The sequence below is a fragment of the Melospiza georgiana genome, chromosome Z (assembly GCF_028018845.1).
Source record: "Melospiza georgiana isolate bMelGeo1 chromosome Z, bMelGeo1.pri, whole genome shotgun sequence".
NCBI classification, from domain to species: Eukaryota; Metazoa; Chordata; class Aves; order Passeriformes; family Passerellidae; genus Melospiza; species Melospiza georgiana.
This window is the reverse complement of record NC_080465.1, coordinates 11,669,112-11,686,455: the sequence shown is the minus strand read 5'-3', so window position 1 is coordinate 11,686,455 and position 17,344 is coordinate 11,669,112. Positions and strand designations below refer to the sequence as shown.

General features: G+C 39.1%; 1 protein-coding gene across 2 annotated transcripts in view; it reads left to right on the top strand.

Annotated features, from left to right (window-relative positions):
* ZNF608 (zinc finger protein 608) overlaps window positions 1-17,344 on the top strand; it is an 83,238-nt gene that overhangs the window by 54,303 nt on the left and 11,591 nt on the right. The gene's annotated exons all lie outside the window — the stretch shown is intronic.

The window sequence follows — 17,344 nt, the reverse complement described above, 5'->3', positions numbered from 1 at the left end:
TATTCTTGTCCCTAAAGAGTTGAAACAAATGTGTGGCCGTTAGATTGATCTCTTCTCTAGGTCACAGGGGGAAGTCTGCTAGAAGAAATGCAGCCTCTAAGCAATTATTTGAATAAAACACTCAAAGTTCATTGAGAGAACCTCTGAACACAATGAAACTGTGAGGAAAAGGTGCCACAGCCTTGGCTCCCTTCTGGGTGAGGAGAGAGGCTTCTGCCAGAGATTTGAAAAAGGCAGCCAACTGTCATTCCTTTCACACCTTCCTGAAGTGTTACAAACTTCTTGTTGTGGCATCTGTTGTTACTGCATTTGGTTGTCTGCTGCTCAGAGACGCGGTTCATCAACAGGGAGATCATGGGTGGAGACATATGGAGGTCTGACTTCTTCTCCCCACTGCCACCCTTCCTTTGTCAGTGCTGCTTTTTTTTTTTCACCTGATGAAATGCCCTGAATCTGAGAGATTCTACTTTACCCTTTCTTTTAAGAGCTCTTAATCTGATGGTGAATATTGCACAGGAAGCATAAGAGAACAAAATGCAAGTACAGTATCAGTTTTTGTGGATTACTTTTGTGGTTTCAGATGGTCATCTTCATAAAATCATAGAATATGCTGAGTTGGAAGGGACCTACAGGGATCATCAGGTCCAACTCCTGGCCTTATGCAAGAACCTCAAGAGTCACACCACATGCCAGAGAGCATTGCCCAAATATTTCTTGAACTCTGTCAGGGTTGGTGCTGTGACCCCGGTGAGCCTGTTCCAGTGCCCAATCACCCTCTGGATATTTTTTCTAATAGTGAACTTAAGCCTCCCCTGAAACAACTTCAGGCCATTCCATCATGTTCTGTCACTGTCACCACAGAGATCAGTGCCTGCCCCTCCTCTTCCTCTCACGAGGAAGCTGCAGAACTGCAGTGAGGTCTCACCTCAGCCTCCTCTTCTCCAGCCTGAACAGACCAAGGGACCTCAGCCACTCCTCACATGGCTTCACCCCAAGGTCCTTCACCATCCTTGTTGCCCTCCTTTGGACACTCTCTAACAGCTCAATGCCTTTTTTGTGTTGTGGCACCCAGAACTGCCCCCAGCACTGGAGGTGAGGCTGCCCCAGAGCAGAGCAGGACAATCCCCTCCCTTGCCTGGCTGTGATGCTGTGCCTGATGCTCCCCAGGACAATGTTGGCCCTCCTGGCTGCCAGGGCACTGTGGGCTTATGTTCAATTTCCCATTGACCAGGACACCCAGATGCAGGACCCTTCCTGCACTCATTTCTTCTGTCAGCTGTCATTCCTGTCTGTCTGTACATCCAGGGCTGTCCTGTCCCAGATGCAGAATCCAGCACTTTTCCTTGTTAAACTTTTTATGGAGGGTGATTGCCAATCTCTTCAGGCAACCTTGTCTTCTGAAATACAAGACTCCTCTTCATAAGACATGTAGGTAGGTGTGTTGAAAGATCCTAACTCTATAAATAATGTGGAGGGCCAAGAGAAGAGCAGTCTTACCATGCAGTTTCCTCCCAGCCAGTAGGAGGGTAAATATCTACCCCATTGAACGCCCACAATCTTCAGGGGTATAAGAAAAAATGCATTGGTTAAATGTACTTATGAAACCACATTCACATAGGACTGAGGGAGGTAGATTTTATAAGTATTTGACACATCACACTGGCATTTCGCGAAAGAGGAGGTCCATTTGAGATATGCAGATTATTCCATGTAGTAAATGATGGCATCATTTCCCTTGCTTCCATCCTGACAGAAACCATTAGCTGTAGTGGATTAGCTGCTGTCTGAGTGGAAGTTGTTCTGACAAGGACGATCATGTAAGAAGGGAGCTGTAGTTTTATATTAGGAGGGAGATCAGAAAACTAATGCATCAGAGGATTTGAAGAGAAAGAACAAAACACTCCCAGAAGCCTTGCTTTTGTGGCCTGTCAGAAGCAGCTTTCTTCGTGTGGCCAGAAAGAACATAAATGACAATAAAACATGGAGTGAGGAGTTGTACTTAATCTGACTAAATGCTGTACATAAAGTCTTTATCAGTCTTTTCTGCTCCTGCTGTTACAGGCATATATTTTCAGGCATTCAGTTCATTTCCCCCTCCCTCTTGCTACTAGGCAGGGGTGGCAAAAATTCAAATTCGTTGATATTTTCAGTATCAGAAATAGAGAGTGAAGGATAATACTAGTATGACCCTAGTTCAGACATGACATTTCTTTCCTTTCCCCCCTCCCCCATCAGTTTTACTGCCTTACTAAGCACTCACAGTGTGGTGGTGATAGAGTTTACAAGCACTGTCATCATAAAGATGGGAAATGAAAATGTTTTTTGCCAAAATTCATGAAGAAGTAGCAGGTGAGGTATGGAACTCAGAATTAAGCCCTTGGGGCTTTTGGTCAGTGCATGGTGTGCTCTCCAGTACAAATCTGCATAACAGAATGAAGGGAAGGATTTTCCTCATTAATTCCTGTGACAAGGAAGTGAAACAAACCACACAGCTTGTACTGCAAAGTATTTATAGCTTTGTAAATTTTACTGAGGTAGAAATTAACCAGTTTCCTCTGTGTTTTAAACAGAATCAGTTTGTGTTTTTTGACACAGGGGAAGCTCATCTGTGTTTGAGAATAGATCTGTTTTCTGTTAGAAAAGGCTGCACTTCAGAGAATTCTTTAACGGTATAATGTATTAACTTGACACACCATGTTTAAGAATCTGTGGTTTAGGATTTTTAATTTAGCAACAACAGTTTTTTCTACCTGATTGGTTTTATGATAAGCAGTGAAGTATCATGAAAGAGGTACTGAATAATAAGAAAACCACTGAGCGGCAACAGATGTGCCAAAGTTAAAAAATATTTATCTGCATTTCCAAAAATTTTTCAGCACTGCATCCACATTAGGTCTGTTGCCATGTTTATTGAAGCATTTGAACTATGTTTTCCTGCTCATTTAGGGAGGGCTGTTCAGTCATGGGCATCTTATGTTGTGGCAAACACATTCAGGATTGTCTTTCATTTAAGCTGTATTATTCATTAACGGTTTTAAGCTGCCCTAATACATGCAGAATTTACACAGCTTTATTTGGCTGTTTCAGTACAGATATGTCCATATTTGAAATGGAAGCTTAATGATCTGTGACTATCTGAAAAATGAAAACGTATAGGCAGAGCCCTTGAAACGTCACCCATCTTTTTTCTCTTATTTTTACAATAATGATTGTACAAGATGGGATTTGCATCTCTGAGCAATGAGTTAAATACTTCCAAATCTCCTTGAAATCAATCTTGTGTGTTCATGCATGCAGATTGAAAACCATGACTTTGAGATTTACGTTCTGTGAATAAAATTTACGTTCCCTGAAAAGCAAAGAAGGCTGTCATTTCATGCTTCCTAACCTTCATTGTCTATTTCACTTCAGCAGAAGCCCCGTGCGCCTGCGCACAGTCTTGAGGAACAGCTTTCTGCTCTGTCGATTTTTGTTTTATAAAAGCCCTGTTTTCTTTATTGCATTTACCTATTACATCTGTAAAACTTATTTAAGCTGTGACAAATTTCTCTTTTGGGCCCAGAGTATGAATGAAGAACAGCCGTCAGGCTGTTGGTAAAAGATTTGTTGCCTATAATTGTTCATTAAATGGTAAGGGTCTGTAGGTGAGGTTAGCTGTCTAAAGCTGCTCTGAGTAGGTGGGTTATGGGCTGTATTTAGTGAATATACATCATCAGGGAGATAAATGTGCTTCAGCAGCCTTTTGTTTTGTTCAGCTAAAATGGGTGTTGATTTTGGAAAGCTCAGCAAAATCACTGTCATTTTTCCAAATTAGATATCATTCAGAGTGCCCATGAAAAACAGCATTTAGCTTAAATATAGCAGCATTACTTGTCGGCTTTGTAAGTTGACAAGAATAGCATTACATTTATTTCCCTTAAAAAAAATGCTCCAGCCTAACACAGTGCCTGGGAGTGAGAGCTAATTGACGGCACTGTAAATAGGAATCCTTGCACACTAAAACTCCTGTACAGTCCCAGGTGCTGCAGTGCTAACCTTTTCACACTGCTTGGTTGGTTTTTTCAGTTATTTTTTATGTTCCTGTAGGGACAAGAAATTTAATGTCAGTACTATATAAAAGATAGGAAATAAAAGAACATTTGTAAAGATAAAAACTTGAGTTACTAATACTATGACTGTTTGATCCACAGTGTCTACATAAATAAATTGAAAGGCCCGCTATATTTTTATTTTTTATTGGGCTATTCCAGCACCACCAGTGCTTACTGCTCTGTTTATTCAGATGTCCACCAAAATAACTATGAAACTTCATTTTTACCACAATTTGAAACCAAGCTATTTGATGGACTGTGAATTATGAGTTCTTCTCATTCTTCAGGGCGTAAATATGCTTTCAGCTGAAAGCCAGGGAGGGAGTGGAATCCTTCATTTGAAACAAGCTTTTAGTCTGCACTTGATCTCCTCTGGTTTTGTATGAAAAGCCACATTGGACTGAATGACAGCTGAAAAGGCAAGCTGCTGTGTCAGAGGATTTAGCAGAAGGAAACTGCTGTTCTTTCAGCCAGCACCTTCCCAGAAAGCTCTCTGGGTCTTATACCAGTTCAGTGCACTTGTGAAGTCAGAGCACTAAAAATATGTGGAGGAAACAGTTTAATTGAAAATACACCTCACTGCCTTAGTACTGGTGTTCAGATTTAAGAAAGTAAATAATTCTTCACTTATGGCTACCAGTTTCTTGTCTTTAATTTAATACAAGATGATCCTGAAGTTAAAATGGCAGAATCATCTAAGGCTAAAGCTAAGTTAATTTAAAAAGTCCTACCACCACACCACCCCCCTAAAACAAAAAAAGAAAAAAAAACCAAAAAACCCACCACAAACAGCCTAAAAAGAGAAGGAAGACTTTGCCAACTGCAAAATCTAATCATGTTATGCAATTGTTGAAATTCTTATAGGAAAAAGGTTTTTGTGTATGTGGCGACAGCACCTGTTGGTGGTATTAAGATTTATGCACGCAGCTGAAATCATACAGAGTTGTTTAAAATTGAGTAATAATGAAGGACAAATGTTTTCAAAGATAAGTCAGTGTACTTCCACATCACACATGTAGAAGTCCCACTTAAATGGTCTTCAGACCTCGGAACAACACTAGGAAAAATGGCATCATGATTAGTTCTGAAAGTGTTTTTCCATTTTGAGGACAATGTGATATTGATCTTGAGATACTATGGGGTGACTAAAGAAGAAAATATCCATTTGTCCTCAGTTAGCATGGCACAACTCCACCAGGGGTATTTTTAATCAAATCTGTTATGGTCACTGGTTTTCTAATACACAAGCTATATTATGGTACATGACAACATATGTATGACAGTTCTGTGTGACTGAAAGGTTATTTTTCTTGGTGTGCACAGAATTACCTTCCAAAATGTTTCTTTTTAAGTAAAGATGATAATTCTGTCTCTTTCAGTGTTAAGCCTTTCTTTCACATAAGTCTGAGTCTAAGGACTGATCTTTGTTGCCTATGATTATTAGCAATTAGTAATATATTGCTTTCAAGAAAAAGGCTTTGGGGTCATTGTTGTGCAGCTCAGAGTCAATAAAATCTGAGCTGCTCATAATAGCCCTTCTTTCTCATTGAAGCCTTGGACTTGCTCTAACTTCATCAGAGCAGAGGAAGAAAAGAATAATGTGAACAATAGGAGCCCTGGAGTTTGACTTAGGCCTAACGTGAGGAGGCTGTGAAAGCTGTCAGGGAGCTTGATTGATTGGCTCTTGGGCTGCAGTCCTCAGTGCAAAGCAATAATGTTCCTGCCTCTTGTGAGAGGGCTGGATGTGTCACCTGGGGTCAGAGATTATCAGCCTCAGGGGCCAGCATTTCAGATGAGGCCAAAGTACAATCAATAATTTATACAGATATTTGTGTATAGATTCTGGAGTAAAGCAAGCTTTATCTTGAAACTGTTTGTCTGACCAAAGAAATAATTAAGTTATGTCTGAAAGTCCAATCCTTCCCCCCCGTCCCTTAGCGACATGGGAAAAAAATCTCCCAGTGTAGAAATATGTTTCTGTCATTGTGCTGGTTGTACTTTTGATGAGGGAGAGCATGCCTATGATAATCCTTTATGGGATGTTACTATGCCAAAATAAACAGAGATTTTTAGCTGATTATATTAGGTTTCCTAGCGTCCTAAGTCTTTGCCTACATTTTATGCAACACTGGGCTGTCTTCTGTGTCTAAATGGTTTTGTTTCTAAACCTACGAGGGTCAAAGGTTGATCAGCTCCAGTGCATGAAAAAGCCAAGAGAAGCTGCAGCAGAGACATACATCACAGCAGGCCTGAGTAAACTATCCAGGCTGCTGTTAATAAGTGGAGAAACTGGGACAGCATGCACAAAGGACACTTACGGGAAAATTGTTGAACCAGTTGCTGATAAGAGAAGGAAAGTCTCACAGCAAGTATACTCATCTCTAGTGGGTACTCATTTTGCTGGTAGCTTGCCTTTGCATTGCATCAGTATTGTCAAGCACCTGGAGAAAGCCAGCTGGTGAACTAGATGCTTTACTAGTTTGCCCACTTGGAAGATAATTTAAAACATAGGAAAGAAAATCATGGTGAACTTCTCTGCAGATTTTTGACACCACTGAAATAGGTTAGCTGACAAGTAGTTCACTTTTGTTCTGTCCCAGCAAAATTACTACTTCACTTCAGTAGATGCTAACAAAAGCCCTTTTACCTTACTTCTGCTCAAGGAGAACACTATTAGTCACAGTTCATTAGGCTTGTTTACAAAACTGAACTGGTATCTTAAGTGTGTAACTGAAACACTCCTGACTGCTGGGGGCATCTTTTCCACCAGAAAGTTGCAAGGATTTCGTAATGGGAAGGATAGCACTGCCTACTATTTTTCAAAGCAAATAACTGGTTTGTGATATAAGAAGTGCAAAAAATTATGTAGTTTCGTGTTTTCAAACCTAGAAGGTGAAGTTTCAAGCATAGTTTGGTTTATAATCTGTTAGCTATAGTAAGAAAAGACCCTAAAATTAGGTTACACCAAATCCTAAACCATAGCAATTGTGTAGGAAGAAGAGCCCCAGATTTTTAAGGTTCTTTATTTGCTCTTTTTTATACAGAGGAAAATTGGGAGTGCTGGGCCTCACCATGCCAAACTGATTCCTTTTGGGTGCATCAGTGGGAAAGAGTTAGAAGAAAGAATTTATGATTCACACTTGGAGTTTTCATAGAACTCCTGTGTACACCTACTGCTTGCCTATCTTTTTGTATTTTGCCACACTTTCATATTTTTGTATTTTGCCATGAAGTTTCTTTGTGACATATTACTGTATTAAGACCTGAACAGAGTTTATATCCCCAAATACAAAGGATGTGTCCCTGTGAGTCCCACAAACTAAATGAAAGAAGAGTTGTCTCCCGTTAGCTGTTGCAAAAAAACCTGAGGGAGTTCTGCAGACAAAATCCCAGATGTTTTTATTTCCCTCCCCTTTGTCTTGGATGTGTCTGTTGTAGGTGTTTACTTACCCTTTTCCGAGGCTGAAGACATGAAGTCTTCATGAAATCAGTGAAGCTTAATACAAAGAGAGAGAGAGAAAGATGTAAAATGCAGTTCAGTAGATTTAAATGTTTTCAGCCACTGCTTTAAATTGCTGTTTTAAATTCTAGTGAGTGGAATAATAGAGAAGTTATCATGTCTACTAACTGCAGTTGGCCTTTGTAAAGAATGGCTTGTTAGGAGGCTTTATGATTTACTGAGGCCCACAGCTGGCTGCCAGCAGAGCTACAGGAGTGTGGTCTCTCTTGGGCCTGGAAGCTAGAGATGAAAAGGATCCAAAGCTGGCACAAAAGCAAATAAATGCTTTGACTTTAAATAAAGCATCATAATTTATAGAGGGCTCTGCTTCTCAGTCCCAGTGAGGTACATGGATCAGCAGCAGCTCTTTGAGGTTGAGCAGAATTGTCTGTCTGGCTCGACTGCAGTTCTGGTATCTGCAGTCTACAGATTTGGAAGAATTTTCATGGTTTGGGATTGGAATTGTTTCTTTATTCATGCTGTTTATTTTCCATAAATTGTCTCTCTTCTGTCTTCCATTTATTTATGTTTCATTAGCTACTCTACTGTTTGATAAATAATTGTACCAGTGTTTGCACCTGGCAGCTCTTTATCATGATGTACAGTGCTGGGAAACAAATCACCAAAGACACCTGAAGGTTTATAGGTGCATTTTGGCATTTGTTGCTTGCTTGGGATTTACTCATCAAATTCCTACAGTGGCAGAGTTCAGAGCTGGGAGACAAACATCTACTGAGATGCCCTAATACTTGCCTCAGGAAGAAAAAAAAAAAAGGTCTGAGCTCCTTAAGAGGTTTTGGGGGTTTTGTCAGATTTTTTTTTAATAGATACACACACACACATGCATACACACATAAATTTATACCAGCTTCCCCATTTCTGCAGCTGTTTCTCAACAGTCTGCTGATGAAAACAGTATTTTTGTGGTCTGGTGTCTGAGAAGAAGAATGGAAATGAGGCAGATAATTCTTAAAAGGAACTCCTGAATGCTTGTCTGGGTGAGAAAAAATTGTTTTGGTTTTCCCTTTTTTTGGCCCTGCTTCTTTTACTGAAACAATAGCTCTTTCCACCATGCTCCAGACTTGTTTTGCTTTGCTATTTACTTGCTCTTAAGGGAGAAAAGAGTTTGTGAGAGAAGTAAGTAGCTGAAGAGTTCCTGTAATTAATATAAAGTGCAGGAAGCCAGTGTGACAGATTAGCTGAAAAGCCCCGTATTCTGTTGCTTATCTCAAGTGACATATGGTCCTGGAGTATGAGCAAAGGCAGTGGATTGTGGGGCTTCTTTTTCTTTTGCTCCACAAGAAGTCAGAAGAGTGTCCATGTGTTCAACAGGCCAGCAACATAGGAGCTGAAATAACACTCCTTGAGAAGTGAGCGGGAAGCTCAGGGGATTACAGAACATCTAAAATTGACACTGTGACACTTTTCAGTGTCAGGCTATGTGAATCACAGTTATGATTACTGAAGAGAAAGAAAAAAGAAAAAAAAATCTGCTAGAAATGGAATACTTTATTTCTGAAACAGATACAGTTTTCTTCAGAACACACAGATGTTAAATTATTTTCAAACTGCATTTTTAGTATCAGCTGAAATAAAGTAAGACTGCAGTTTTATTCTCAAACTGCAGTGAAACAGTGAAGTTGTTCAGTTACTCTGGCCAAAGAAAAGGTAAGGGCTGCACAAAAACTAGCTCTTTAGTTGTACTCCAGAGGTCAGAAGCCTATGGTTAGTTTATAATAACATTAACTGCACGTTTTCTTGTAAACACTGCAATCATGTGGTCTGACATTCAAGAGGTTTAACAGCATTTTATTCAAAAGTTTTCCTAATCCTGCCAAATTCTAATCACTTTGATAAAAATCTGGCAGGAGAAAATTATGTGGGTTGCTGTGGCTTCATAGTTTTCAAAATCACCACTCTAAGTAGCTCATATTTTAGTAGAACTATGTAGTCGTTGATAAATCAACAAGCCATTTGGGACCCAGTCTGATGTAATTTCTGGGGTACTACCCAGTTTTCCTTGAGACTTTTATTGGTCTTTTAATGAGTGTGAAATTTAGCTTTATATTTGATTAGGACCATTCATATTTCTTTTGGCTTTCGATTTGTATTTAGATCTTGGTCACTGGTTATTTGTTAGGCAGACCAGCTTTAGAAGAAATATATGCACTGAAAAAAAATGTAACAGTTATTATAACTAATAAGGGACATGAGCTCTTAGATTAGATGCTGTCCTGTCTTCCAGAACTAACCTGCCCCCAGCATTTCAGTTATAGCCTTGTCCAGAGAAACTGACATTTCAGCTAACCTCAGCTACATGTCTTCCTGACATGATGGGTTTTTTTTATACTAAAGCTGGAAAAGGGTAATGTTGCTAGGGAGGCAGGAAAAAGAAATTAAACCAGAGCTTCTTTTAGCTGCCCGTTCAACTGAATATTGACCAGCTGTCTTCATGAGAAAGAAATAGATGGCGGTGAATAAGCTAGAGTCTAGTTTTCCAAGAAGTTCAATGATTTTCCCAAATCAATACAGCCCATGAGGCTTCAGAACAAAGGATGCGGGAGACATGACAGTGATGGAAGTAGCTTGTGTTCTTTTGTGTATTAGGCACATGGGCTCATGGGGAAACAGGATTTCTTCAGTTATTGGAGTGTTTATTCTTTTATATGCACTGGGATAAACTTCTAGATTAAGAAAATCTATTACAGTAATTATTAGGTGGGATTAAAAAGTTGTCTGCTTGATGGCCCAGCTCCATGTTTCCAAGAGCTACTCCTCACTGTATAATTGCTGCTTCTTTTTTGAATGCAAATGGGAGTATGTATTGCCGGTCCAGGGAACAGGTTCTATAAAACGGCTATTTTTAAACCAAGGTGGTAGCTCCTACTTTCAATATTACCTTTATTTTACCAATGACTTCATAATAAAAAGAAAAAAAAAGGGTATGACATTCAAATAAAGTATCCATGAAATGTAGGTTGTCATTACTCAGAACTTACTGGAAATCACACAGATGTGATCTTACTCTGTTAGGCTATTGCAGAAGATACTGTAGTTTGTAGTCCAGCTTTAGCCACCAGCAGGGCAACATTAACTAAAATAGCAGAGTTTCACCTCTGGCAACATTAACTAAAATAGCAGAGTTTCACCTCTCAGCCCTCTAACCTTTAAACTTGCTATGCTTTCATAAAGTACAGAATGCAGAATTAACACCACTGGTAAGCGCCTCAGTGGTTTATGATTACACCAGCAGTATTTCATTATGCTTCTTTTCCTTGATGCTATCCAATCTTCTCATCTTCATTGCTGTACAGTATTTGTTCAGATAAAGTCCAGTGCCCAGGATGACTAATTGCAGATCTGTGCTCCAGATGGTCTGATTACAGGATGTGGTTAAAGTGACTTTTCAAACATTCTGTGCTGCAATAGGGTTCTTGGGAAAAAAAAAAAAAAAAAAAAAAAAAAAAAAAGCCCAAAAAATCCCACCAGCAAACCAAAACAAAAAAAAAGCAAACCCACCAGTCTTGCATTTCCAGGCCACCTGACAATCATTACATCCTCAGGCTGGCTGGTGTTGATGCCGGTTACATGTGCACCTGCTGTAGATGTAGTTAAGCTCTTGTGCCATGCTAGACAGAGTGTGATTAAAGTAGTATATAAACTGTACATCTCCCACATCAGCATTGAGTCTATAAGATGTGGCTTCATACGGAGATTGTTTACTGATCATTTTAGATTACTTTCTGGATGGAAGCAATCAGGGAGGAATAAGCCATTTGCATTGCAAGTCTAATATAAAAATTGTTCTGTGTTTTTTATGCCTGGTTGAATTGCAGGTGTATATGTGGATGTGGGATTGATGATGATGTGGCAGATATGGTGGTTGTGAGGCAAATGAGTTGTACTGCTTTTACTAAGCCAGTGGCAACAAAAAATCTTGAGACAATACTAAGAATATAGATTTTCATCTTGCAGCTTTTTGCATTTCACATATTTTAGCTATTGTTATGGAGTAATGTCAAATAGATACAGGTGGGACCAAAAAAATTGCAATGCCAGATGTGGAATAAAACATGTTTAATCAGTGGGGGTGGTGTACTCACTGATGACAGATATGCCATGGTTTGGCTATCCCAGGCATGTCTGTATTATTTGTACTTGGCATGGCAGAGACAAGAGGCAAATCAAATTTGACTTGCAAACATATTTGTGGATTCACTAATCATGAAGATACAAGGAATTGATTATGCTGTAGTGTTACAAGTAATACTTGTAACAGTAATCAAGTAATGATGTGATGCTTCTCTATACCAGGATTGCATCTCAGCCTTGAAGAACTACTATGCCACAGAGATTTTTGCTACAAGAATTTATCATATTAACCTTTTAAAGAAGTATTCTTACTAAAAAATTATGGAAAGTGTAGTCTACTTTAGAGATCTTCCTCTGGCATCAGGAAAAATTGTTTTTAAATGATATTCAGGATAGTAAAGGTAGTAGGCAGAACTTAATTTTGGAATTTTGACAACAGAGGCTTCCATTTGTGTTTAAGGGTAAGTGACTTATGTGACTTTTAAAATATATGTGACTTTTTAAATATACATGACTTCTGATGACTGAAAAGTAGACAAATCATTCCTAGTTTTGAAAGATCATGTAAATATTCTTCAACAAAGAAAGACTTTGTGCAGATCTGGTTTCTCCAGAATTTTACAGATGCTTTCGGCCAGATTGTCCACTAAGAGCAGAGGGAGCAGCTCCTTTTACAAAAATGAAGGCTTACCCTCTCAGATAACTGGTCTGCTGAGTTCCCTGGTGAAATAATCAGTTTGGACTAAACCAGGATTTTGTAGCATTTGCTGGGATCTGAACACAAAAGTAGCCTATGCTGTAAAAATTAAGTCAGGCATTCCAATCTGATTTATTGAGTAGCGCCTACTTGTATTGGAATTTGAACATGTTTGTTTTCTAAAGACAGTATTTTTAAAAGCTGGGGCCCGCATTTAAGGTAGTGATGTGATAATTTGATTCCTCATCACATGAGCTCATTTTCAAAGTTTTGGATACAAACATAAACATTCTTGGCTTATGATCATTGCAGAAAACAGAGTCAAGAAAACAAAGAAATTAATATATTTTTTAGACTAGGTACTTCAGGGGGTTTTTGTCTTTAAATGAAGGAATGTCTGCAAGAGTGTAGATGTGTCTGCCAAACTTGCAGTGCCAGAGTAATCCATATGAACAATACTCTTACTTGGTACTGAAAATGCCTTTGATTCTGATGTTTACATGTCAAAATAGCACATCTGCATTTCTTAGCAACAGGGTTATTTACTTCATTTCCAACTTGTGATGACATATTTCATTCTACAAGATATAGTTAATAGTAAATAGCAAGTTTTGATTCTGGCCTTTGTTAAGCAGTCACTGAAAAGCAGAAGAAGGGACAGGGGAAGAAAAGATACATCATATCCACAGAACTCATAAAAAGTGAGGGTTTTGCTGTAGATTTCTGAAATGACATTCTTACATACTACTTTAGTGACATGTGACTTTTCATTCCATAAGAAAATTCAAGTAAAAATTGTCAGAGTTATTTTGTATGTTACCTGTCAGAAGCACTTATGTAAAATGGCTTTGTATTCCTATAGGCACGCATTAGTTTTTCCTGCCTGAAAATTTTTGCCATTAACGTTGTGGTTATGATTATGATGAGTAAAGAAAAAGATCTCATAATGGTACACATACTGTGAAGGAAAACAGCAAAATACAGAATCTTGTCTGGTTCCTAAAAGGCTGACAACATTTGATGTTAAAGGAGGAGCTTCTATTGACGGTGGTGGGCACCAGATGACATCCTGGGTGTGCCATTGTCATACATTAATGCTTTTGGATATGATTGTGCCTTGCCTAATAATGGATTTTGGCAGAAAAACTACAGTAGGTGAACTCTAAAACTTCTGGGTAATATTACCCCATTTTTTTACATTATAACACCATTTTGTAATTCCCACACATAAAACATTCTGTACTCACTGTGTTTACTCTTTAATGATAAAGAGTAGCATGGGTGGTAACTTCAGAACATTTAATTCTCATATTCTTTTTTTGCTTTAATGTAGGACACATGACACGGAAGGCTGCAGAAAGTATTGTTAATTTTGGATATACTGTAACTGTGAATAGTTATATAGTTTGCAAATGGAATGATCAACCAAATTAAACTAAGAAATTTATATATTATATATTTTGGAGAGATAAGTTTTTCTTTGCTACATTCAACTCTTGTGAACTGTGTTCTAGTAACTGGTCAAACTCTTTAAGATGACACCCCTAGTTTCTCAAAGAAGCATTTGTGTGTGTGGTATATATTCACTGGTTTTTGATCTAACCTCACAGGAACAGAATTAGATATTTGGCTTAGTTTCCTCCTGAATTAGAATCTTAGAGAGTCCAAATATCCTCAGGTACATTTCATTACAAGCACCTGATTTTTTTTCCCCATTCTTCAGTAAGGTATTTTAAAAAGTTTAGCCTCTTGGGCTTTTTATAAGGTGAAAATGCTTCTCTTGTTTCAGACAGTATGAAACCTGTGGGTTCCTCAGACTGTCTTTGCATTTTCTCTCTTGTTCAGGCAATGTTAAACATTATATGTTGTCTGATGTGATAGGAGGTCTCATTACAGGAACTTCTTATGATTTGGCACAGCCATCAAGAGGTTTGGTCCTGTGTGTGGTGTGTTCCTTCACAAGATGAAGGGGGTACGTGGGCACACAGGTGCACAGAGAGGAGCTGGAATGACCCAGAGAGGGGCTGCTGCATGCCTGAGTGCCTGGCCAGTGTACTCAGAGGTGATGCTGGGAGTGAGCCAGGCACTGCTCCAGCCCCTGGGACACAGCAGGCTCAGCAGAGCTTCTTGCTTTGAGCTTGAACGCTGTGCCAGGACAAACAGCACACCCTGATTTAGAAGAATAATCCTTTCTCTTCAGCACTGCATCAAGTACATTGTGTGGATCACTAGCTCAGTCATCTCCATTTTCATGTTCCAGTGCTTTGTCCTAGTAAGCCTCTCCCAGTTACACATTTCCTTAGATCCCTACCTCCCATGTTACTTATATTCTCCTCACCCATTTCTGTGATAATCTTAGAAGAGTAAACGAGTTACCTTCCCTGCCAGTTCGGTGGAGTCTTTTGTGTGGCTGAGCAATGTGCTGTCCATTAAGGAAAGAAAATGTATTCCTTGCCACAGCTAACACAACATGGAGATTAATATTCTCTCCTACTTGCACGGGACCTTTGCTAAGCCTAACAAATTTAATGACATGCTATATGTAGCAGATTTAAGGGACGAGCTTACTTGTGTTTGCTTTTGAAATACTGACTTTCTTACATGGGAAGGTCATTTAAATGTCTTCATAGAATTATTGAAATATGTATTGATTTCAGGGGCTTTTATTATTTTCACTATTCTATGCCTTCTACCTTGCCCTCTTTTCTGTCAATAGGTAACAAACTATCCCTAGGTCTGGTACATAAATAAATTAATAAAGTGCACACAGAGATAGGCAAGATTACAAATATCAAGGAAGATAGGTGAGACTAAACCTTTATTAAGACATCCCCCCCAAAAAACCCAAAACAAAACAAACCAACCATCCCCCTAAAAAATAATAATCTGTGGAGAGTCTGGTTCATGCATGGCTGAAAGAAAGAGGCTATGAAGGTATGCAGTAACTCAAAAAATCCCCACAAAGTAACAATTACTTTTTAAAAAAAAGATAAAAATTAACTAGCTGGGGAAGAATAAAGGACAAAGTTAGTTCTTCAGTAATACTCCATGGGATGTCAGAGAGCTCTCTTTGCTTGGTATTTTTAGGAGACTGGACAAATGCTGGTACGTGGGGTTGAGGGATCAAATGTGCTGCTTGCAGATAGATGGGTTGCCTGCCATAATACAGTTTACCAGTGGAAAATACTCAAGATTTTCACTTGGAGCCTTACAGAGTCACAGATGACAAGCTGTTATAGTGGAAGAAAGGCATCAAGGCTGTCAGAGAAACACCTGTACAATCTCTTTTCTCTAGACTGTGAATGGCAAGTGGGAACATAGAGCTGCTCATTGTAAGAAACCCCATTTCTACCAACAGATATTTCCTCTTGGATGTACTGGGTTATTCTCCTCTTCCTCCTCCTCCTCCCTGGACCCCAGCACTTCCTGGCTGCCTCCATGCCTAAGCAAGGGGCAACATAAAGCAGCCTTGGCGTCTTTGCAGCCTTTGCTTAGTTTGCATAGGTCATAAAAATACAGCATGGCCTTTTAACCCTGATCACAGAATCACAGAATCAGCTAGGCTTGGAAGGATGTCTGAGATCGAGTCCAACCTATGACCCAACATCACCCTGCCCTGTCAAGTAGACCATGGGACTAAGTGCCACACCAAGTCTGTCCTAAACATCTTCACCATGGTCTCTCTAGGACCTGACTGACACTGGCTGCAAGTGCAGTTTGTCTTTCATGCTTCAGACCAGTTCATTCCAGTGCGCAAAATTCTAGAGTTGCCTAATTGCAGTGAAAAACCATATGGGGGATAAATTTCAAATCTGTTACAGAGAATTTTCAAGGAAATCCCTTCTTCCTTGGTACCTCTGCTAACAACATTTAAAATATTTCCCTGCTGCTAAAAGACCCCTGAGGAAATAAGCTGCTGCTTGTGTGTTAACTTTGCCTCAGTGCAGCAGAGAGGAAGGTTTCATTGCAAAATTAGAAATTGCACTGGTAAGACAAAGCAAAAGATGGGCTGGAAACATTCTGGCACAATGCCATAATCATTTCTATTACAGAGATGCTGCAGATAGAATAAGGGAAGTGCAGAGGGAAAACAAGGCTGTCAGCTGCGAGTTGGTGTCTTCACGCCTCTCATAAATTTGGAACATTTTGTACTGTGCCTTTCTTTGTTAGATAAAATGTATTTCTTATTTCAGTGTGTGTTCTAATGAGAAGAGATGTCTGGCTCAATAATACTACCTTCTGTTTATCTGTGGCAGTTAATGAATTAAAGGGGTCATTATGCTGGCTAGTCCATAAACATTATGATAAATTATGTGAAGAGCGTTTGAGGGCAACCTGAAAACATTTGAATGACATCCCCTACATTTATTCTCTTGTTACTTACAATAACCTTATCATTCACAAATTTTACAGGGATAATTCAAATAAAACGAAATTAGAATTCTGCTTTAGGCAGGCAAATTTGCATTTAATAAAAGTCATAAGTGGAAAAGCAATTAAATTACAGTAGGTTTTTTGAAGGATCCCTTTTCCTATATAAATATATATTGCAATTACTCCTACCTTAACTGTGGTATGGTTGAAGCTTCATATCTAGTCTCTCACTTTCCACAGAAGCAAAAGCAAGGCAAATAATACATTTTTTGAGCCATATCTGCTGAACAAGAGTTGCAGTGCATACATGTATATGTTTGTGTGTTTGGATATGAGTAATTTCAAGTAAATAGAAGCATCATTATCATATTGTTCAAAGCAAAGCAGATTATTCTTCTCAGTCACCTTCTGATTTAAACACTGTAACTGGCGCTTAGTTTACGCTGGCTGGCTGCCAAGTGAAAGCAATTATGTGCAATAATAGCAAAATTAAGAGGTGAGTGTTGCTGTTTTACAGCAGGACATGGCAAAACCCATTTCCTTCTGTCAGCTGTATCTTGATTACACACACACCGTCACACAGGCAAGCTG